Consider the following 23,928-nt stretch of genomic DNA (forward strand, 5'->3'; position numbering starts at 1 on the left):
AATCATTCAAATATGTTGATTTTCCTTCTCATGAAATATTTATTATTATGATCGGTCACGGTTCAAAGATGGATGCGGAGGCAATCGCAGATTTCAAACATTTAATAAACAAACAGACAAAAAAAAAACAAAAAGACACAAAAACATGAGGCTAAATACTGTGGCTAAATACAAAAAATGTGAGCGGTGTACTCATTTTTGTGAGATACTGTATATTTGAGTGCTTGTTAAAGAAAAAATGTGATACAGGTGCAGGTGGTCATGTGACAGTAATATGGTGCAGTGGCTGCTGGGAAATAAAGTCCAGAGTTACCTCATTGATATATGACAGAACCCCCCCCCCCTTCCCCCCCAAGGGCGCTTCTCCCAGAGCGCCCAAAAATGCACTCCCTCCATCTGGTGGTCCTGGCCCCCTGGGCAAAATGTCCCCAGCAGAACTAGGAGACTGAGCAGCGTCCTCAGCGGAGCAAGAAAGCAACGCAATGTCCTCAGTGTAACAGGTAAGCGGAGCGACTTCCTCAGCGGAACAGGTGAGCAGAGTGACGTCCTCAGTGGGGCTGGAGCTCAGAGTGACGTCCTCAGTGGGGCTGGAGCTCAGAGCGATGTCTGCGGGGCAGGACAGCGGGACAAGGGTTGGCAGGACGGGAGAGGGGAGCGAGGTTTTCCGCGAGGCCAGGGAGGGGAGGAGGGGAGCGAGGTTCTCCGCGAGGCCAAAGGGAGGAACGATGCTCTCCACAGCGCACGAGGGGAAAATGATGCCCTCTGTGGAGCAGGAAGGGGGAGTGACATACGGCGTGCAGCAAAGAAGAGGAATGGCGTCTTCAGCAGAACATGGAGGCAGAGCGACGTCCTCGGCCGAGCAGGAAGGCAGAGCGACGTCCTCGGCCGAGCAGGATGGCAGAGCGACGTCCTCGGCCGAGCAGGATGGCAGAGCGACGTCCTCGGCCGAGCAGGATGGCAGAGCGACGTCCTCGGCCGAGCAGGATGGCAGAGCGACGTCCTCGGCCGAGCAGGATGGCAGAGCGACGTCCTCGGTCGAGCAGGGAGGCCGAGCGACGTCCTCGGCCGAGCAGGATGGCAGAGTGACGTCCTCGGCCGAGCAGGAAGGCAGAGCGACGTCCTCCGCCGGGCAGAAAAGAGGAGTGCCTTCCTCAGCGGAGCGATAAAGCCGAGCGACGCCCTCAGCAGTGCAGAAAAGCAGGGCGAGTTCCTCAGCTGAGCAGGCAAGCACAGCGGCGTTGTGCGCGGGGTTGGCGGACAGAGGGGAGCACTTATGTATGTCGGAGCAACGTCTTCAGCCAACCCGGGTGACTGAGCGGCATCCTCAGTTGAACCGAAAAGCGGAGTGGCGTTGAGCAGGGAAGCTGACTTACGTTTGCTAACTCCGTTTGCCAAACTAGATCCATAATAGAGGAGGGAGGGTGGGAGATGGTACTAGTCCAGACAACAGACTCCCACTTGTACCCGGACTCCTCCTCCTGTTGGCGTGGCGTGGTCCTCCGTGAACATAGGTGGTAGATTGAAGCCCAGGTATTTCATGGTGATCTGCTGCTTCCGTTGTAGGTCTCATGTTCTATCACGGTTCAAAGATGGATGCGAAAGCAATCGCAGATTTCAAACATTTAATAAAAAAAAAAACAAATACACAATAACACGAGGCTAAATACTGTGGCAAAACTAAACATCAACGTGCAGACAAAAGCAAGGACAGACAATTACGTGAGACAAAGAAGCAGTGCAAACAGTGGCTATATATATGTGTGCTCGTTAAACAAACAAACGTGATACAGGTGCAGGTGGTCATGTGACAGTAATATGTTGCAGTGGCTGCTGGAAAATGAAGTCCAGAGTTACCTCCTTGATATATGACATGATCAATGTTGAAAACAGTTGCAAGATGAAAGAAAGAAATCATTGAAGTGTCCAGTGCACACAGAGAGAGACCAGTGTATTACAGAAGGTGGATTGTTTCTATGAGCCACCTCATCCACCTATACTCGCTCATAGAATATTGCACATAAGCAGGAAAGTGAATGAATCTGATGATGAAACTTGATGATTTTTAAAGTAAACCTATTATGTTTTTTTTTTCAAATATTACCTTTCATGTAGTGTGTTATAGAGCTGTTTGTGAATGTAAAATGTCTGCAAAGTTTCAAAAATCAAAGCGCACGACAAACGGAGTTATAGACTCCCAAAAGAAGGAACCGAATCTGAACAGCTGAATCGAGTCGTTAGTAATTCCAGACTTTACTTCCTGTACTAACCTACATAGGTTTGTAACAAAAAGCTCACCTCTGGTCTACATTGGCTGCTCGCAGACAGACGCAAACGTTAGGGTAGTGGGCGTTTCCTTTTTGAAATACGCTGACAGCGGTCGACCAATCACAACAGACTGGGACATCAAACCAATCAGAGCAGAGTATGCTCTCTGAAAGGAGGAGTTTAGAATGAATCATTTAGAACGGATCATTGAACGAGTCCTTTATGACACTGGGGACAAAAGGTAATGCTGCAGGTTAAATTATGAGCACATTAAACAGTTTTTTTGACCTCGGGTGCATGTAAATCTATTGTATGAGACCTTTAAAAGAAAATTTGGCACGTTTCAAAACCATAACAGATGCATTTTAAGACACTGCTGGGGGCGTTTACTATTTTGCATACACTGCCTCAGCACTAGCGCGCGCCGTGTGTGGGTGTGTTCACATCAACCATAATTAACTCAGCCAGGAGAAACTGCGCATCTCTTTAATTTCATAAAGATTACCTTACATTAGAATTTTCGTTTTTAACGATGATTGTTTTATTTAAAAGTAGAAATTTCAAGCTTTCTTTAGACACATGCTTCATGTTTGTGTGGGAAGTATTCGCTGAGTTTCAGTTAATTTTTGCGACGTATCTCAGAAAGATTCTCTCCTGTTCATTTTCTTTCTTTCACAAAAGCACGAGGTTTGGTTGTTATTGTGAGTGTACACAAATAAATGTAGACCCTTTTATAGTTCCTAATGATGTCTCACACTCACCTGTAGGCCCCCAAATGACGGAGAATTGTAACTGGGTGTAAAATGTAACTGCGTCAAAACAAACAATCGGCGCACAACAGAGCTAATACAAACAAAACAAAACAAACAGGTGTGGACTTTAGAGCCTACCCGGACACTACATTTCCCAGAATGCTGTTGGGAGAGCATGCGCACTCTGTCCTCGCCTAGTAAAAAAAGCGAGAACGATGATGTCAACTTTCATTCGGCTTGGTTCAACACACACCGGCCGGGTTTCCACATCCAGAAACAATGCAGCGTTTAGGAGGCGCGATGAATCAACACAGGAGGTAAATTCTGATATGCAGCATATGGTTGTGTTTAATTCAGTAAATTCTTCATGATGTGTGTATGTTTATGCATCAGTGTGTGTGTGTTCTTCGACTCTGCGCTGATCTGTATCACTGTGTATCAGTTACTGATTGTAGTATGCATGTTAGGGCGATAGAGTCAGTGTGGTTTCAGTGGGTTTTATGTTGTCCAACCTGCCCCAGACTCGGATCTCTGAGAAGGAGCATTCATTTGAAATAAACGGCGAACCTGTAAGGTACTAGTCAACTTACTGAACAGCGATCGTTAAATCCTTTCCCCTATTTTATTCCGATCAGTTTCTAGCAAACAAACAGTATGAATATGAATGTGCTCGGTGATAATGCAGCTACTTCGGCAGTACTGCACCATCAATACATGCCCGACATTAATGTGTCTATAACAGAAGTTTAATGTTTCTATAACCAGACATTAATGTTTCTATAACCAGACATTAATGTATCTATAACCAGACGTTAATGTATCTATAACCAGACGTTAATGTTTCTATAACAGACATTAATGTATCTATAACCAGACGTTAATGTATCTATAACCAGACATTAATGTATCTATAACCAGACATTAATGTTTCTATAACAGACATTAATGTATCTATAATCAGACATTAATGTATCTATAACCAGACATTAAGGTATCTATAACCAGACATTAATGTATCTATAACCAGACGTTAATGTATCTATAACCAGACATTAATGTTTCTATAACAGACATTAATGTATCTATAACCAGACATTAATGTATCTATAACCAGACATTAATGTATCTATAACCAGACGTTAATGTTTCTATAACCAGACATTAATGTTTCAATTTACAACAGTGGTGACTTGGCATAACGAAACGAAACGCTTTCTCTGCAGTGCTAGTGTTCATGTGCTGGCGGTTCAAGAAGATCGGTGATCGTCTCTTCCTGCTGGACAATCATCCGAAAACATTAACATGATCTGTTTGCTCATGGTGCTTCTCTGTGGGTTTGTAATGCTGGGTGTGTTTTCCCTGTTGTGTTGTGTTGTGTTGTGTTTCATGGGGTTCAAAAGTCACACGTTTATTGCTGGGAGTTTGTGTGTTGTAGGTTGGGTTTCCATGGGAATTTCATAGACATAGTGGGAAAACGTTTTAATGAAGACAATTACGGTCATTAGGAAATGCAGCTATTATTAGGAACACCTGTACATCAGAATAGAGAGAGAGAGAGAGAGAGAGAAGGTGATCTTAGTGTTTTTAACTGTGGCATGGTTGTTTGTACCAGTCAGGCTGGTTTGAGGCTGGGATTTCCACAGATAACAGTCTGTAGAGTTTACACAGAATGGTGCAAAAAAACAAACTAACTAACTAAAATACACCCGGTGAGCATAGGTCTATGGTATCTCAAATAACCACTTTACAACCATGGCGGCAGAAAAACATCTCGGAATGCACATCATGTCGAACTTTGAGGCAGATGGGCTAAAATGCCAGGAGACCACATCGGGTTCTTCTTCTGTCAGCCAAGAACAGGACTCGGAGGCTACAAGGAGACACGGGCTCACCCACACTGGACTTCCAAACAGAGATGCACACACGGAATCTGTTTATGATATTGTTTAAAGTGCTATAAACAGTTGCCCACTAAAGTGAGTGCTTTTAATCGATTGTCGATATTTATTTAAAGAGAGGAGCCGGTGATGCCGGGTCCAGTCCTGAGGTTCCACAGCAGTAGCACTGGGTGATCAGAACTCGGGTTCATATTCTCTGGAATAGAGCAGCCTCGTGATGGGTGATGGAACTTCATATATAATATTATAAGTATGTGGTATTTCTGCCTTGTATCTAACCTAGGGCTAGACAATGAATCCTTTGTTGGTCATTATTGAGATATTGACCATTGCAATGCTAATATTATAAAAGAAGGCAATATGCAGATTCACAAATTTTATGTACTGTGAACGTCCCTAGCCATTGTGCATGGTACTTCAGTTCAGTGTTTCTGCATGTAATGAATTATGGTATTAGTTTGGTATTATAATTACTTTCAGTTGGAATAAAGAATATTAATATATAGTGATCTATACAGTGCCCTCCACTAATATTGGCACCCTTGGTAAATGTGAGAGAAGAATCTGTGAAAAATCGTCTTTATTGTTTAACCTTTTTGATCTTTTGTTCACAAAATTCACAAAAATATTCTGCTCTGATGGACATGAAACAAATACAAACAAAACACAGGTTTATGAAAAAAATATCTTTGATAAATATGTGTGCAACAATTCTTAGCACCCTTTTACTTAATACATTGTGCTACCTCCCTTTGCCAAGACAGCAGCTCTGAGTCTTCTCCTATAATGCCTGATGAGGTTGGAGAATACATGGCAAGGGATCTGAGACCGTTCCTCCATACAGAATCGCTCCAGATCCTTCAAACACTGGTGGACTCTCCTCTTCGGTTCACCCCACAGGTTTTTTATGGGTTTGAAGTCAGGGGACTGGGATGGCCATGGCAGGACCTTGATTTTGTGGTCAGTAAACCATATTTGTGTTTATTTTGATGTATGATTTAGATCATTGTCCTGCTGAAAATTCCAACCATGGCCTTTTTTTAAGCTTTCTGGCAGAGGCAGTCAGGTTTTTATTTAATATCTGTTGATATTTGATAGTCCATGATGCCATGTATCCTAACAAAATGTCCAGGTCCTCTGGCAGAAAAACAGCCCAAAACATTAAAGCGCCACCTCCATATTTAACCGTCTAACATCTGCAGTTCTCCAGCTGTGATCCTTGGAGATTTTTTGGCCACTCAAACCATCCTCTTCACAGTGCGTTGAGACAATTTAGACATACATCCTCTTTCAGGTTGATTCATAACATTTCCAGTGGACTGGAACTTCTGAATTGTTGCCCTTATGGTGGAAATGGCCATTTTCAATGCTTTTGTGAAGCTCAACAACCTTTTGCCACACATCATGTTGACCAATTGCCTGTTCCTAGTCACCCAGGTGTACGAATTTTTTTTTTAAATCAGTGGAAATATACTTGAAATATATTTTTCTTATATGAATTCATAGTGGTGCCAATAATTGTTGCACACCTATATTTAAAAAAAAAAAAAAAATAATAATATATATATATATATATATATATATATATATATATATATATATAAAAATATATATATATATATATATATATATATATATAAAATGTGTGTGTGTGTGTGTGTATATGTATATATATATATATATATATATATATATATATATATATATATATATATATATATATATAAATATATATATATATATATAATGTGTGTGTGTGTGTGTATATGTATATATATGTGTATATATGTATATATGTGTGTGTGTGTGTGTGTGTATATATATGTATGTATGTGTGTGTATATATGTATGTGTGTGTGTGTGTGTGTGTATGTATGAAATATATTTTGTAGAAATTGTTTGAAATCCATAAGAGCAGAGTATTTTTGATTTTTTTTTTTTCTTACATAAGATGAAAATGTTAAACAATTAAGACAATTTTCACAGCCTTCTTTGCTCATATTTACCAAGGGTGGCAATATTAGTGGAGGGCACTGTAGATATGACATCACAGTAATTATCACAAGTATGATTGTTTTTGGCATACAGACTGACTCCTCTGTTACTTAAGTAGCTTACTAACTACTAAAATCTGTCTTTGTTCTGAATGTTTAATTTTCCCTACTTTTCCATGTAATATAATAACATTATTTCATTTTCAGACGTTAAGTAAAGGTATATCTCAAGTTCATACTTTAGTATTTTTTCACACGTTTCTATAAATCCACCACTGTTCTGCTGATGGCACCCTGTTTGTTAACCTAAATATTGTGACACTTATGTCTTATGTCTTTAAGTAACACACCATGGTTTCAGCAATGTTTGTATTCTATTATATGTTGCAATATGATTACAATATAGCATGTGTAGCCCTAATCCATGTTGAAATGGTCCACCCATTCCATAGACTCTTTGTTTGCCATGTGAGTTTGTTCAGCCAAGTTTGAACAGTTTACACACTCCCGTTGTTTACTTTTTTGACCCTTTTACAAAGGAATATTGTATTGAATTTCTGAAAGGTCATAGAGCTCTGATGAGTAAAGTTTCACAATAAGACATGTGGGTAAGACATCTTTCTCTTCTGCAACTTCAGTCCCTTACATTCACTTAAATTCCATGCCTTCTGATACACTTGACTGCTGTGGTGCAAATGTTTTCGGTGATATTCAGTAAGTTGTAGCCCATCGTGATAATGCACTGCCTTGCCTGGTGTTCCAGCCAACTCCTACTCTTTCAGTCACTCAGAGCAAGGTCTAGTGGGAGGCTGTACCAGTGCCTCGGCTCAGGCGTGCAGTCAACCCCCTTCCCTGAGGGCTTTTCTGCCAGAACGTTGTGTTTGTGAGGAGGCGGCATTCCTTGAAGAAATCGCAGGTCTCATGCTGTAACAGCGAAGCTGAACAAGTCCTCTAATTAGGAAGCGGAAGACTGTGATAACATGATGAGTGGAGAGGAATGGAGGAGTCTTTGTAGAACTGTAAACTGACAAACTCGGGCTGTAGATTCAGCACAGAATATACAGAACTGACAGAGGTAAAGATAGACATGGTATCTTCTTAACTAATGTATGGTCTTAAAGGTTGAATGACCTTATTCAAACACCACACATACAGTTGCAATCAGAATTATCCGACTCCCATTGCAAATCAGGTTTATTGTCAACATTTCTGTCAGACTTTCAGCTGTTTGTAATGAACAAATCAAACAAAAACAATTGAAATAGTTCAACACAACGAATGCTTCAAATGGTTTCCCCGAATTCAAATGGAAATGCAACTGATAATGACTTATCCAGTTTCAAAATTATTCAACCCCTTGAATAGAATCCCTCAGAGCACGTGTTGTCTCAAGCTACACCTGATGCAACTAATCAAGGACTTCATTAGCTGCACCAGGTGTGCTTGAGCCGGAACACATGAAATACCTGGCTAGGGGTAGAAAATGTATGAAATACCTGGACAAGGCAGGAAAAAGGAAGCAGTTGCACCAAATTGTTTTGCATGGCCTTTCGCAGTGACGTTTGTTGGTAAATGAGACCTTTTAGCTGTACTCATGTTCGACACGTGAAACGTAGAGGGCTTTGGCTGAATGCGTGTTGTCATGACATCACATGCCGCCTCTTGGCCCAAATCTGCAGAAAATCTGCGGTCATTTTGAAAAATCGGAAGCTTCTCTAAATATTGTGGAATTTCCTTGGTTTTGTGTTGATTTCTGTGAACCCAGTCCTGGAGAGACTGTTAAATGCTGTATTCAGATTCAGTTTTGAGTGCTGTTTTTGCATTAGAGATAAAACATGGCAATAGCTGTAGTCTAACAACTTTAATTGTTGTTTTATGTCTTGTTTCTGTTGTAACTTTCCCTCCAAACGTATGGCTAACGGCTGTTTAAGGTAAAGTATGATTGAAAAATTGATTGTAAATTCAACTGTAACTAATTACAGTTTCATTCAAAGCAAATTTAAATGAACTGTAATATTTATATAGGATTTAGTATATAGGATATTTTTTTTTACATTATAAAGCTTCCCTACATTTTTGGTCATCTGTTGACCTTTTAGGGGGAAATGAGCAGTAATCAAAAGTGTTCTAACAGTACCCACAACATTGTATAGGGTTATTATGTGTAACGTTTACTCTTCCTCTTGTAGTCAGACCTACAATGCTCTCATTGAGACGGTGTGTGCAGTTGTTAACCACATGACAGATGGAGCTGTCTCTGGCTTTATTAATCTTAGTCTTCCCGGGCTCAGTGCTGGTATGGAGATTCCTTTCTGGTAAACAGAGGAGTATTTTGGAAAACCATAGGTTTTTAACTCTGTTACCACTGGTAAGAAAAAAAATCTGAAGTGAAGCATTGTGATGTGTGTGTGTGTGTGTGTGTGTGTGTGTGAGAAAGGACAATTTAATTAGTCAGGTGTTGAGTTACTCTGGCTTGTGCCGAACTGTCGCTGCGTCAGTAGCTCATGTTTGTAAATGAGGTGAGAGGAGAAAGGCGAGACGCCGCTGGGAGTGATAATTGTTTCCGATGTTGATAGGGTGGTCAGGGGACAGCTGGGATACAAACAGCCAGCCATCATGGTCCACCTTCTGCACACATTCATCTCTACTGGGATTAGTGGGAGTGCAGAGAAGTAGAATAGCAAGTAAAGCCAGAACCTGTGAGCATAATATTTTTTATGACCATTCCACCTGAGTTTAAGACACAACCAATATCGCAAAACTTTATTCATTAATTTTCCTTCCGTCTAAATATGCTCTTCATTTTTAATCACTGCCTTCTAAGATCATCTCTGAGCATTTTATATTATGCGATCATCAGTACTTTTACCCTAAGTGCTTGCCTGGTAAAAAGCTAAGTTATTCGATTTTTGCCGAATGCACGGATGCTCAAGAGAATGCCTTCTCATTTCAAAAGGGTCTCCTCTAGTTAGGGTCCAGTACCGTGTTACCGAGATCCAGTATTACTCTTGGGGTTATCTGCACCATTCTGTGGAAGTGTATGGGGCACAATTACAGCATTTGTTTGTTTTGTTTGTTTGACTTCTTTTGGAGTGGATAAGAAACCCTTTGGTTCAGGCCTTATGAGAGATCGTGGCATGGTAATGCATTGCAGCAGGAGGCAAAGAGCCTTTTTGGTTCTGCCAAGCTTTGAGAGATCGGGTCCCACCCAGCCCGCAATGACAATGGGCCTGTGTGGCTGTTTGAATGTCCTATTCTCTGACTGTTGTGGTTCACTTGGAGCACACAATGGTCTCATTTAACATAATTTATTTTCAGAGGCCCTGCTTGTCACCAATCTGATCCTGTTTACCCCTTCCAGCATTTCCCCCACACCTGATATTTCAATTTTGATAACTCCATAATCTATGGTTCCTTTTTGACCCGCATAGGAGAGGAGAAGAAGTGAAACACGCACGTTTCTCTGACGAATACTTTATTTCTTTTACAAGTGAAGTATACCACAAGCCTATAAAAATTTGAAAAAATACCAGTAGGATGGTAACGTAAATAATATGTTAAAAATCTAAACATTAGATAAAATATAAATGTGGCTGGGTGTCATGCCTGGAGATGGATCCTGAGATTTGTAGGCTAATGTTTGCCCGTTTTTTCCCCCCACAAAGTCAACATATTGCTTCATCTAAATTTATTGGTTCAGCTCGAATACAAAACGTTCCCAGATTGCCGATGTAACATTTGGTTTCCCAGCAAGATCCATCGCGCCAGCAGAACCCGAATTGAAATCGCAGAATTCACCTGACTGGATTCTGCCACGCTCAAACAAACTAAGAGACAACACCGTATAAAGTTTGATTATGATCATGTAAGTTGTGTATTAACACAAAATCTCCCGCTATATGATAGGCTATAAATACAAATTCATATCGCAACTATTATTATTATATTGTATACAAAATGTTGTACTTTGTACTTGTCGTAGTACAAACTCGAGCAGAAACATTAACTACCACCGCAGTGGTGCGGTTGTCATGGCCACCCTCACAGCCCTAGCCTGCATACATATTGGAACAGTCAGATATGATTTTCTTTTTGTTTTTCTTGTTTTTTGCTTTTGCTGTGGGGGTAAGAAGATTATGTGCATGGTCTGGTGACTGTAATTACTGCTGATCTCTGCCCTGCCTCATGTTTCTCTTTATTCTTTGTTTTTCTCTTATTGGGATTGTTCCTGTCCTGTATGGATTTATTAAGATTTTCATCCACCCTGCATGCTTGCAAAAGTGGGCTGGTTTTTATGGACCAAACATATTAAGACAACAAAATAATTCAGTTTATTCCAAAATAATACTGGCTTCTGAATTCAACACGCACTTCTCCAAGGTGCTGCCTCATCCAAGTCTGGAGAAAAGTCTACTTTAGGAGAATTTGAGAACAGCGTTGCTGCTTTCAGTATTTCAGTATACTGGCTCTAGAGGTGAGTGTTGGAAAGGTCAAATTTCTATTCCTCTGTACCTCAGAGCAAGGAATCCTCAAACTTTGCTGGTGCATGGTTTCCGGGATGGGACATTGGGAAGCATTTATGTTAAGGATATTTAGTAGTGTGTTCACTCACCATGGCCTTCAGTGTACTGAAATCTCCTCACAGGCCCCTTAACCCACCCTATTCCTCTTGGGTCAAGGAGCAGGTCATTTTCTGCATGTGTTTGAATAGAAGAATTTTCTTAACTTATAAAAGGTTGCTGCTGGTTTCCCCCTTTGTTTATTCCTCTGTATTTCATACAAACACAAGTTTGCTGCTTGTGTTGGTCACTTGTTTTTTTCGGTGAGACTCGGACTTTCAAAGCCCCCCTCTTTTTTTTTTTTAATTACTTTGGGTTATAAAGTGAAAAGACCTAGCACATGAATGGTGGATCAGAATGATGGATTCAGCCTCTTCCCAAATTCAACCCTGACTGATTCCTTCCAGATTTTTCTTTAAACCATTGCATTGTTCTGAGAGTCAGATTGCTAGGCTTTTCATTCATATCTCTGTGGACCTATGGATAAAGAGGGAGTAGTCAGGTCGGGTTCTTTTGACATGCGTTTTCATATCGTTTTAATAACTACAATTTCCTAACTTTGAAATTCCATACTGTTATAGTAAAGTAAATATTTCAGTAGCATTAATCCAAACGTGTCACACCATAAAGAAGTATGCATTTTGTTTAATTTTATTCAGCGTGTCATGTTCATCACTGTTATTTGAATTATAATTTTCATGCCTCTGCCACTAGGTAGCAGAGGTATTATGTTTTCAGGTCATCTGACCATCTGTCTGTCCGTCTGTCCATGCATGAGGCCATCAGACATACTTGTTGGCATGATATCTCAAGAACTAGTGGTTGAATGTTTATAGGATTTATATGGAAATATGACTGTAACCAGCAGATGAACAGATTAGATTTTGGAATTGATTCAAACAGGGTCGAGATCAAATGTCTGAACTAGTTTTTCTCCAATAGGTTCCTTCCAGTTTGAAGTCTATTGTAAGGATATTTCATGCATACAAATTAGTAGCAACAACAACTAGGTTTGTGGCAGAGACCTCCCCGTTAACACCATTGGTCTTGAGTTCTACAAAATTTATTACGGTAGGTCAAAGTTGTTTAACTTTAATTAACAAGTTCTATAATTAACAGACCCTCAACTTACTAGGCATGTTCCCATTTTGCTGTGTTATACTAAAGGTTAAACGTGTAGCTTCTTGCTTTGTGGCCTTTTCAACAATGCCAGGGAATGCGGTTGTGTTTCCTTGGCTTAGTCCTGTTGATTTAACTATCCTGGCCACATCGTAGTTTTGGTTTCACCTCTATGAGCAGAATCAGTTGGGTTAGAGTAAGGAGTCCTGAACATTTGCTGGTATTGGATTTCCAGGTCTGAAGTTGAAAATCATTGATATGAAGGATATTTAACAGGCTGCGGGACTGGGTTTGTGAATTTAGTACCTGTGTGTCCACTCAGTGGTTGTTGAACATGGCCTTCAGTGTACTGAAATCTGAGAGATCTAACCTAACTGTGGGAAGATGGATGGATGCTGTGCTTCCTCCTTCGTCAGCACTGTTAGGGCTGATCAGACAAAACAAGGCAATCGGCCAAAGAAAACAGAGTCATCATCTTCCTTTGAAGCATCGTAATGCCGTACAGTATGCCAGGAAAGCCCAGACACCCTCAGCCATGACAAAAAGCTAGTAAAAGAAGGGAAAGAGAGACACGGATATGGGTTCAGCAGCCAGACCGGTGTTTTGGAAAGTGCCTCATGGAGCATTCCTCTGAAAATTGACTACATGCATAGGTGTAGAAACTGTACAAAAGCCCACTGTGTCCTACCGGAGAGTTTAAAAAGGACCACTTATCCCAGTTGTTTTCAGTTGAGTTATTTTTCAAGGTGTGTTGCAGTTGACATGAGGCTTTGTTTAGACTCCATGCTTTCTTGGCAGGTCTGAACCAAATCTTCTTAATAAATGAAAGTAGCACTTGTTCTTCAGAGATTGCTTTTGGCACACAACTTCATTCCACTGCTGTGTCCGACCTGTCAGCCAGAATCTCCTGAAAAACCTTCAATTAAGTCTTGGCAGAGAATTAGGGCCTGTCCAATTCCATCATCATTCAGTCTTTCTGCCATATAGCACATCATAGTCAATCACCATGCTCTCCGTGCTTGTATTTTTCCACTGTTAAGTGACACGCAGCTGTTTTGTCTGTTCTTTTGTTGCTTATATCAAGATAACATAGCCTGAACATTATCACTAGAGAAGCCTAGATTGGGTGGGCCAATGCAAGCCCTTGGTGGAATATTTAATGTCAACACACATCATAATAAGTGCACTTTATGGCTTAGTTTTGGAACTGTGAATTTCAGATATTGTTCTTTGTTTGACCATATCCTGAAGCAAGTATCAACAGAGGGTTAATGAAAAGAAATGAGTGCAAGTGCAGGGGCAAAGTTCAGCTGTCAGGAGAAGCTGTAAAGAAATACGGAAATTCTCTTCCTGAGCTGTGTTTGTGAGAGTCCCATGTTTTATCTTTCTTGAATATTATAGTCAGTGGTGAGTACAGAATGTCAAGCACTCTTAGTTTGAAAAGGAGGCTTTTAAGGTCAAAAGAGCTCTTGGATATAGTCGTTATCTTTCCCTCTAATGGCAAACATTTTCAAGCTAATACAAAAAAAGGAAAAAATCGTAGGTGTCCTTGAACGGATTGCTCTTGCTACGTCAGTCTCTCAAGTTCCCTCAAACAATGGTTGTGGTTCTAATTAAGCAGTCAAGTCCAATAAAAGTTTTCAAACGATAGTATCAGCTGGTTCTGATGCACCAACAAGCTGATACTGGTCTTGCAAGAACTCATTTTTTGGCATGGCATTAGCTTTCAGTGCAAATGAGATACAAATGACTAAATACTATATCTGATCCAGTGTCCATGTTGCTAGAATGTAGCCAAGTTTGACAGTCTACCATTTCTGATATCAATGCTCGAACACTGCTCAGATTCCAGTCCAATCAGTTCCACAGTGAAATTGTAGCAGTTCCAGATGTCTTCATAAAACTCAATATGGATAGAATTGAGACCAAGTCCAATGATGTCAATTCAAAATTGAGTCCAACCACAGTTAATGACTCCAGATATAAGACCAAGAAAGCCTTTTTATTGCCTATTGAAATGCTTCCTGGTTCAGCTGGAAAGTTTGGTGACATAAAATTCTGTTTGTATTACAAAGTTGCATAGAGCTAATTTGCAGCATGGAAGTCACTGTCAATAATGATTATCATTATAGTTGAAGTTTTTCGTACGTTCTTTCATCTCCGCTTGCGCTCGATTGTTGTTTGTTTGTATAGACATGACAATTGTGCATATAACTGACGGGTTTTTCCACTTTATCTTGTGTAGCTTCTGAGTCACTTGTCTCAAATGATTAGAGTGTTATGCCAAACCTGCAGGTCTGTCATGAATTATGCTTGTCATATTTTTAATTTACAGTCATGTGAAAAAATAAGTACACCCCATCGAAATTGTTGGCGCTTTTTTTTTTTTTTTTTTTTTTTTTTAAACATATTTTGACAAGTAAACATTTGATCCTCTTTCAAAACAGTGTTTATTAATAAAGGTGATGCACTCTATCAAATGACACAACATTGTAAGTAAACCCCTACATTTGTCACATCTTCAAATCCATAAAATTAGAATCAGGTACTGAAGATATCCCTCTCATATCTAGTGTATGGTGTTCCATTTTATTGTAGTGGTTTGAGGTGTTAGTTAGCACATTACTGCATTTTCCTGCAAGGGTGTATTTACTTTTTCCACAGAAGAATATCACATCTATTGATATTTCTTTTGAATAAATGATTGAAAAAGCTCATTTTCCTTGTGGTTTTGTTCAAGTATATCAACTTTATTAATAGGCACTGTTTCAAAGATGATCGAATATTTGCTTTTAATCAAAAATGTCAAAAAAGGCAACAGTTTCCACGGCGTGTACTTATTTTTTTTTCACATGACTGTAGGTCCTCAACTGGGTTGCTTGAGACGTTTTGTGGAGGTGTCCTTGAGTGTGAGCACGTGCTGTTCCATTTCTGTAAATGGAGCAAGTTTTTTTTTTTTTTTTTTTTTTTTTTTTTGCATCTGAACAGAATTTGGGTCTGTGATGTCCTGGGCTGATTTGGAATCACAAATTTTGCAATTAGACATTGTTGACTACTCAGCAACAATGCAGTCTCTTCGCAAAGTATGCTTTCTATATTTAGTTGTGGTCAAGTGTAGCATTTTGAAGGTGTACCCTGTTTTTTTTTTTGTTTGTTTTTTTTTAGTTATGATGGCCATTTAATGTTTTTCTAAACAAATGGAAATGAGTGTTTATTGGGGATCTTTATATGAGCTCTAACCACATCTGCACTCCTAATGTCAAGCTGTCCTATTTTCCCTCCTGAGTTTCCACATGGCCCTGTTTCTCTTTCTTTCCTTTTCTGGAACAAGATTAGCATGATAAGGATGGCATGTTCTCATGAAAGTCTGCAGAGCCCGTACCTCTGATGAGGATGCGGCTAGTTAAGACCAAAACTAAGCCTTGGGCTTTGGCTGTAAGATTTCGTCTGTATTATTATGTAACCTGTGTAAGTACAGGTTATTGACTTGACTTTTGATTTTTTTGTTCTGTTTTGCATGTTGCAGTGTGCTCCTAATAGGACACCCATTCGACACACTGCACTGTGTTCAGGAAGTAAAGCCAGATATGAGACATTGGACATGTGCCAAGTCCTAGCGCTGCTGTATGCAAGACGCTATTCTTTAAGGTGGATTGTCTGTCAAGGTTGCACGCCAATCTTGGGTAAATTCATTTTGGTTTTGGGGAAAAAGGGATTATATATGGCAATGCTTGAGCTAATTTGTAGCTCATACCTCAAAAGATGTTGCTTATAATTCAACAGTTTGTGCTGCTCAGACAGGTTGAATCTGTTGCGTTAGATGCGATCCCCCAGAGCTTTTTTTAAAACAATTTTTATTTATTTATTTTTTATCCAAGTCAAGCCCCTGAAACAGGTCTTGTGTAAGAGTTTTGGTCTTGTGCAAAGTGCGTCATTGTTCTTCAGTGTTTTATATACTTAATATAAGTACACAATGTTCTGTTTCTTTTTTTTTGTTGTTGAATTTAATTATGCTTTAAGGAGACATTTACTCAGGAAAAATACATGTGCCTTTTATAAAGAGTAATCAAAGGGCTTGGGTTAATTTATTAAATTTTTTTAATGCAGGTTATGTTTTAGAATGAAGGTGATGTTTTGGTTCATATCCATAGAGCTGCTGCTGGTTGCCATTCTGGCTTAGCAACAAGACAACATGCAGTCCTGCACACTTCTCCTTAAATGACCTGACACCTGACGCAGTCTGAAGATTATTGCTGCTTTCGACTTGCCTTATAAAGGGGTCATTTCCGGATGGTACGACGTCATTTTACACCTTGGGAACGTCCAGCTTGATGCCTCCATGTTTGTCTTTTGTTATATTTTCCTCCTCAAACAGCGAACTGTGTTGTCAGTGCTTGTATAGTCATTCAACAAGCAAACTTGTCTGTATATTGATGGATCTAATGCAGATAGTTGTATATACAGAACTCATTTAAAGGTAAAGGAAGTGCTGCTGTGTTTATTCCTGATGCCGTGCGCAGCCATGTTGATTTGACGTCGCTCGGTAAATGGGGAACGAACTTGGTTCGAGTTGAGAGGGTGTTTTCATTGGCTTCTATTGGTTGGAGGTGAGGAATTACAAGTTGCGAGCTCACGATGAACGCCGCATAATTGCTGCAGATTGTGCTAAATATGATTATGACCTTCCAGTCAGTCTGGATATTCTTCTTCTTATAAGCATTACAGGCAGAAGATGGATCCTCTTCTGTTGATCTTTGTTCAACTCACCTGCTTTACTTACTCTTTCTCTCTTGTTAATGTGCCTGTGACCAACTCAAAAGGAATTTAGCTTTGAAGAGTAATCTGATTAAGTATGTGCCTCATATGTCTTTCCTCTCAAGTATTTGTCAGATTCTGAAGAGGACGTGCTTTCGGTTTGTGTGCGTCAGCATTAGTGTGACTGGTTTGTTTGCCACTTAATGTCACAGGGTGCTGACACACTGAAACACAGCTGGAATAAGCAAGTAGCCTGTTCCAAAACTTTTACATGTAAATGTACTTTCTATAGAGTTAGCGCACGCTGTCTCATTTAGTTACTTTAGTGTGAGTGGGTGCTTGCAGATTATTCGAAAACGGAGCAGTATTTTTCTTAATTGTTGTGACACTGAGAAATCCTAATACCTAAAATACCTACAGTTGCAATCAAAATGATTCAAGCCCCACTGCAAATCAGGTTTATTGTCAAAATGTACAGACTTTCAGCTGTTTGCAATGAACAAATCAAACAAAAGCAAGTGAAATAGTTTCACTTGAAGAACGCTTCAAGTGGTTTCCCCGAATTCAACTGAAAATGCACCTTATAATGATTTCTCCAGTTTCGAAATTATTCAACCCCCTAAATAGAATATTCGTTGGGGGTTGAATGATTTTGTTTGCAACTGTATCTGCATATCTCATTCTGTAATCTGCAGGCGCTGAGGCTAGGTTAAGTGGGTAAAGCACTGAGCTCTTATCAGCTTTGCATACCCAGAGATGAGACTGTGGTTAACATGGCGTGGCAGAGCTGCTGACGTGCCGTTCCCATTGCCAGAATCCTGTATGCAGAAGATTAGTCTAGCGAGGGCTCTGCCATCAAAAAGAAACAGACACATCTGGGGATCAGTGAGTTAAACCAGAGACATTAACCCCCAAATTCCAGTAATCTGTCGTAAGCATGTCTCTAACAGCTGCAGCATTTTCTCATAGCATTCTTTTAGTCTTTAGGTCCTTCAATCTTGTAAATGGTGGGACTCTTCAAAATTGGCTCACTTGCCCGATTTATATAAAAACTCAACACCTAATGTGACTTTATAGATGTGTTTAACCTTGGATCTAAATTTAACTCCACTGCACATGATCTACTTTTGTAGGCTGGACTGGATTTTGTTGGGCAATTGAGGTAACGATAATGCGGTTTCAACATGGCACTCGGTCAACATCATGGCGAAATGCTGCAGATTGAGTAAATGATGTAGGACGTTTGCTCCAAAGCAAGTCTCTTTCTGGCTTCTTTGAGAGGGTGAGGAAGAGGTTAGGTTGTCTATGACGGTTTCACAAGCCTTTATGTCTTAAAGACAAGTAGAGACAGCTGAAGACACATTGGAGTCCAGATCAGATTTTGTTACATTTGTTCATTTCCTTTCTTGCTTTTGTTCTCTTTTCATGTCATCTTTGTCCCTTCTTTGCTGGCTCTGTTACTCATCTTATCATCTGATCATTTTTGCTTCCACTCCATTCCACAGTTTGGGATTCTACTCGCTCTAGAAGGCAGGTCCTGACACTATGAATTACTGCTAATACCGTTATTCGTTTTTTAAATTCTTTTATTCATCATTTTACTTTGGGAGGCATCGTGTTTGGGATCTTCAGAATCATCCTATGTCATTTAAAACACAATCAGACTAGTGTTAATTAAGTAGCAACTAGTGGATTAACTGCACCTAACTTATTTCTGTACATAAGTTGGTAGTACAAGTTGTGAGGTGGTTCATTTTAACTACGGAATGACTTATCAAAATCGTGTGAGACAAATTAATATTATATTTCTTAGGGGACTTTCACATTCAGTTTAGTCTGAAACAGGGTAAAAAGCACACCATGGTACTGAACCCGAACAGGCCATGTTTACAGTACAGTAGTGCATTTTTGTTATAAAACGGTGTTTTAAAATGAAAGCGATCCTCGTCCACACTGGCGTTTCCACTGTGTTTCAGAAACGATCTCCGTCCACACTACACGAAAGAATACGCATGTCACATGACCATTCATGCACACTGGGTATGTGCGTACAAGTGTAAACAAGAAGTTGGTTGCTAGTCACTGGCAGTCACAACAAACCGGAGTTACATGTAGCACTTGAAATGAACGCCACTCGAAATGAGATTTGCTGCTGATTGCTCCAATCGTAGCTCGCCTCTTGCGCATGTAGGCAGCTGCAGTATTATAAAATACAGAATTTAACTGCATTATAGCTGCTAAGAATGACAACACAGCCAGCAAAGTTTGCGGTTCAGTCTCTGTGTTGTGTATACGATCAAGGTAGTGTAATAGTCATATGGTAAGGGCTTGATGAATCAGAGAAGGATACACAATGATCCAGAAGACCCAATCAGGGAGTGAATGTGGGTGAGGCCACGCCTTCGTTTTCAAAAGTCTTCGTTTTGGTCTGTTTACACTGAAACGTGAGCCCGGAATTTTCTAACTAAAACTTCTGCGTTTCTAAAAGTCTCCGTTTCCGAGGGTCGACAGCGCCGGACAAGTCTAGATGACAGGCGTAAAAGTTATGCGTTTTAAAACGAAAAATAACTAGTGTAAACAGGGCCTACCTGTAGGAGGTGGTCTGATTTCGGTTGCACTGTAACCTGCTAATTAACTAATTCAGCTAATTAACAGCCTTTCTTGATTCAAAGGGGGTTTGTTTGAGCAGGGAAAACACTAAAGTGTGCAGTACGTGGTACTCCAGGTCCGGGGTAGGGAACCTGGGTTAATGTTGACTGACTAAGAAACAAACAACTTGCTCACATTTCTGTAACATGACTGTTGAAGCAACAGTGACTAGGTTTACATGGACAGCAGTAATCTAATTATTGACCTTACTCTGAGTAAGATAATAATGTGATTGTCATGACATGAGTCATTTTTAGAATACTCCTTTCATGTACCCGTTTTACACGTTATAGAACATAATTAGATGAACAGCCAGCGTCATTACGTCACCACGCCACGCCGTCCGATGTCCCTCCAGTATTTCACGTATCAACACACGGTTTGTCTTCGTTATGGTACCGTATACAGTTTTGGGTGTTTTTAGTACATTTTTCTACAGACACTTTAAGTGCGGTTAATTATTTGTCATGCTGTACGTGCTAATAGACGACTGCTTGAAGCCGTGGGCTGCGTCCCATACCGCGTACTTATCGTCTATATATTAGCCGAGATGCATGTATTTTTCCCCTCTACAGGCCTATAGTAGGCAAGTATGTGGATTGGGACGCAGCCGAACTCTCTTGTTCGCCGTAAAATGTTGAGCACTGCCGTGTGTGATCGTGTCCTGTCGCAAAATGCGGTGGAAACTCTCACACGACGTTCGTAATGTGATTAAGGCGTTTACATGTCTGTAATACACATCCATAATGCGACTAAAACAGGAATACTCAACACATCTTAATTCGATTAGTGCTTACTACAAGTGTGACCTTAATCAGATGAAGGTAATTAAAAATAGCTGTTTACATGGTAGTTTCTTAATCACAGTATTGTCTTAATCGGGTTAATAGTGGATTATTGTTGTCCATGCAAATGCACTGTGTTAGGTCCTGATCAGACTTATGGGACTGTGTATACACCAAGAACAGCACTATGCTATACTAGCTTCAAATTAGCCACAATATGGCCTCTCAGTAGGCAGCTAGTCTCCGATCGGTACAGAACTACCCAGAAACCTGCCTATCCGATTAGGAAGGACTGGTTCACGTATACTGGGACCCCTGTGCTTTGTTTAACATAAACTACACCGGTCAGTAAGCAAAGCACCAGTATCCTGATGATAATGTTATAAACACAGACTTCTGAATGGGTGCCTTTTATTAAATGAAGCCCATGTACAGTGTGATGTTTGAACATTTGCAGTTCCATATGTTGGTTTAACAACCGAGATGCTGACACATCGTAAAAAACATCTATCAGTTTTAACTAGTCCGGCAAGTGTGCTGAACCTGCAAGTTTATTCTTTTGTAAAGCATTTCATTTGCACTGAACAGTTCTTCCCATGCCGAAAAGGCTTCATCTTGCACCAATACCAGCTCGTTGTTGAATCAGACCTAGCTGATTTTATTACTTTAAAAAAAAAAACAAGCATGAATTTATTGGTCATTGGATCTGACTGCTTAATTCAACAACATGGCCAAAAGGGAACTCTGAAAACATTATCTGAAAAAAATGTCTAGTGGAAGGATAATTTATATCCGTTTGCTAGGAGGCATTCTGTTTCAAAGCCCTTTTTTTTTTTTTTTTTTTTTTTTGTGCGTGCTTCTATTGAACCCTTTTATGCCGAGGTGATTTTCTAACTTGGATATTTGATAACGAAATTATGTATCTAAATTAGATTTATTACTTCGTACTACTGCCTCTTTCCTCAAAAAAAGCTTAACATAACAATAACCTTTAATGACTTCATGTACTGTGCGCAATATTCTAGTTATTACGCATAATATATGTAATATATTATGCAATTAGGTCTCCATGCAATAAAGGTTATAGTTACTTCAATTAATGAATATGTTGGATGTTAAAGAGCTAGTTTATTAATTTATTGAATATTCAGACCACCACATTGTTACTCTCATGTATGTATGCTGTAGTTATTGGAGTAGTGGTAGCTCAGCGGTTAAGATATTTAACTTCTAATCAGAAGGTTGTGAGTTCAAATCCCAGCACCACCAAGCTGCCGCTGCTGAGTGCTTGAGCAAGGCTGTTAACCCTCAACTGCTCAGTTGTATCAATGAGATAAATGTAAGTTGTTCTGGATAAGGGCGCCTGTCAAATGCAGTTTAAAAAAAAATAAGTTAAACAGCATTGGTTGGTCTTGTTCGAGTGAGCGAGAGTGTTTTGAGGACACCAAAGATTGGGGTACTATAAGAAGAATTTTTTTTTCCAATTCAATTTATTTGTATAGCGCTTTTTACAGTGGACATTTTCTCAAAGCAGCTTTACAGAAATATATAAACAAAGGAAACGGATTTTAAATGTGTGAATTTATCCCAATTGAGCGAGCCGATGGCGACGGTGGTGAGGAAAAACTCCTTAAGATGATATGAGGAAGAAACCTTGAGAGGAACCAGACTCGGAAGGGAACCCGTCCTCATCTTTGTAACAGCAGATAGTGTGAAAGTAAAAGAGAGTTCATTATGGTTTAATATGAAGTCTGTTTGTTGAACTAGTCCACTGTTCAAAGGAGACCCGAGTGCAAAACTGCGTGTTGTAATTGCAGTCCCGGGGCTTTAGAAGCAACCGTAGTCCCAGCAACCACAGCGAGAAAGTCCATCTGGAATTGGGAGTTGATGAGAGCTCCATCCAGAACTAGGGCATCCGAACGGATCAGGCAGGTCCGGAGAGCAGAAAGGATCAGGATCTCTAGTATCTCCATAAAATCATGTATCTGATGAATCCTGCGCTAAAAGTTTTGGGATGCCGGACTGTGCCTTTCTTTTGTGGTTTCTTTTGCCTTTCACAGGCGCCTAGAGCAGAAAGAAACTTTTCCATTATTTGTGGTTTTTGTGGATACGACTCATCCCAATCATTCCATGCTTTTTGACTTTGTTTGCATGCACTACATAATTGAAGGCCTTGGGCAGAAAATGTGTTTTTGATTGACTGAAACCAAAAACGAAATAAGAAAACTGTTGGTTGGTTATTGTCATTATACGCCTTGAATTGTCAACAGCGCTTGTATTTCTGCCACTGCCACCACCGAGAATTAAACTGGATTAAATATCAGAATGCATTATACAGCGCTTGTGGTGGCCGCAGACGCGATGGGACCACAGCCGTCACATGGTTTTTGCTTTCATCTCATTTAACAAAGGTTCTAGCCTTTACATTTTTCCATCTCGTTCATGACTGCTTGGTTTGTAGAGGGCTTTCATGTATCACATATATCAGATGGCTGTGACTCAGCTGGCTTACAGACATGAAACCCATAAAAGAGAAACTAAACCCGTTCTCCACCCAGGGGCTTCAGCTGGTGTAGAGCTGTGTACTGCATATCCAGGTGCTCTTATTCAGTATAACCAGATAGCGATCTTTTGATGTATCGCCCGGACAGCACGTCTCAAAACTGGTTCTGCTTTGAATTTGTTATCAGCTGCAAAACTGCTGGCTGTGAATTATTTATATGACTGCAGGTAAATTGCCGATTTCTATGTTGCACAAAAAAAAAGCGCAGATAAATCGGCCATGTTGAAATACCGATGTGTTGTGTGATTCCATATTTCTCTGGATTTTTCGTTCTACTGGAAACATTGCTGGCTTTGTGATGACTGTGAGTAAAAGTTTTGATAAATTTCATAAATTATGGGCATGTTCAGTGAGATTTCCACAGCCTCACTACCTCCCTTCAGCAGAGCTATTGAAAGTCGGTTGTCCATTCAGAGTCAGATGCTAAAAAAAACTTGTCTTTTCAATATACTCATTGCACTTTATCTTTATAAGTGCAAAGAAGTTCAAATAATTATGGAACCCACTATATAACAGACATGTATGAAATATCAGAGTCCTCTTTCAAGACACTTGAATGGCAGTGTGCATCCTTACATACATTTTACTT

The 23,928-nt window shown here is 40.0% G+C and overlaps 1 protein-coding gene across 3 annotated transcripts in view; it reads left to right on the plus strand.

The window, feature by feature from the left end:
* The first annotated feature begins 3,178 nt into the window (after positions 1-3,178).
* The window catches only part of daam1b (dishevelled associated activator of morphogenesis 1b), a 79,688-nt gene continuing 58,938 nt past the window's right edge, over positions 3,179-23,928 (plus strand). For 2 of the 3 annotated variants that reach the window (XM_017456124.3, XM_017456128.3), the window contains exon 1: positions 3,179-3,334. The gene's annotated coding sequence lies outside the window, so the exon portion shown is untranslated. Of the gene's footprint in view, positions 3,335-5,031; positions 5,166-23,928 lie in introns of all 3 variants that reach the window. The other variant, XM_017456126.3, reaches the window with a different exon arrangement.

Source organism: Ictalurus punctatus, chromosome 25 (genome assembly GCF_001660625.3).
Source record: "Ictalurus punctatus breed USDA103 chromosome 25, Coco_2.0, whole genome shotgun sequence".
Lineage (NCBI taxonomy): Eukaryota > Metazoa > Chordata > Actinopteri > Siluriformes > Ictaluridae > Ictalurus > Ictalurus punctatus.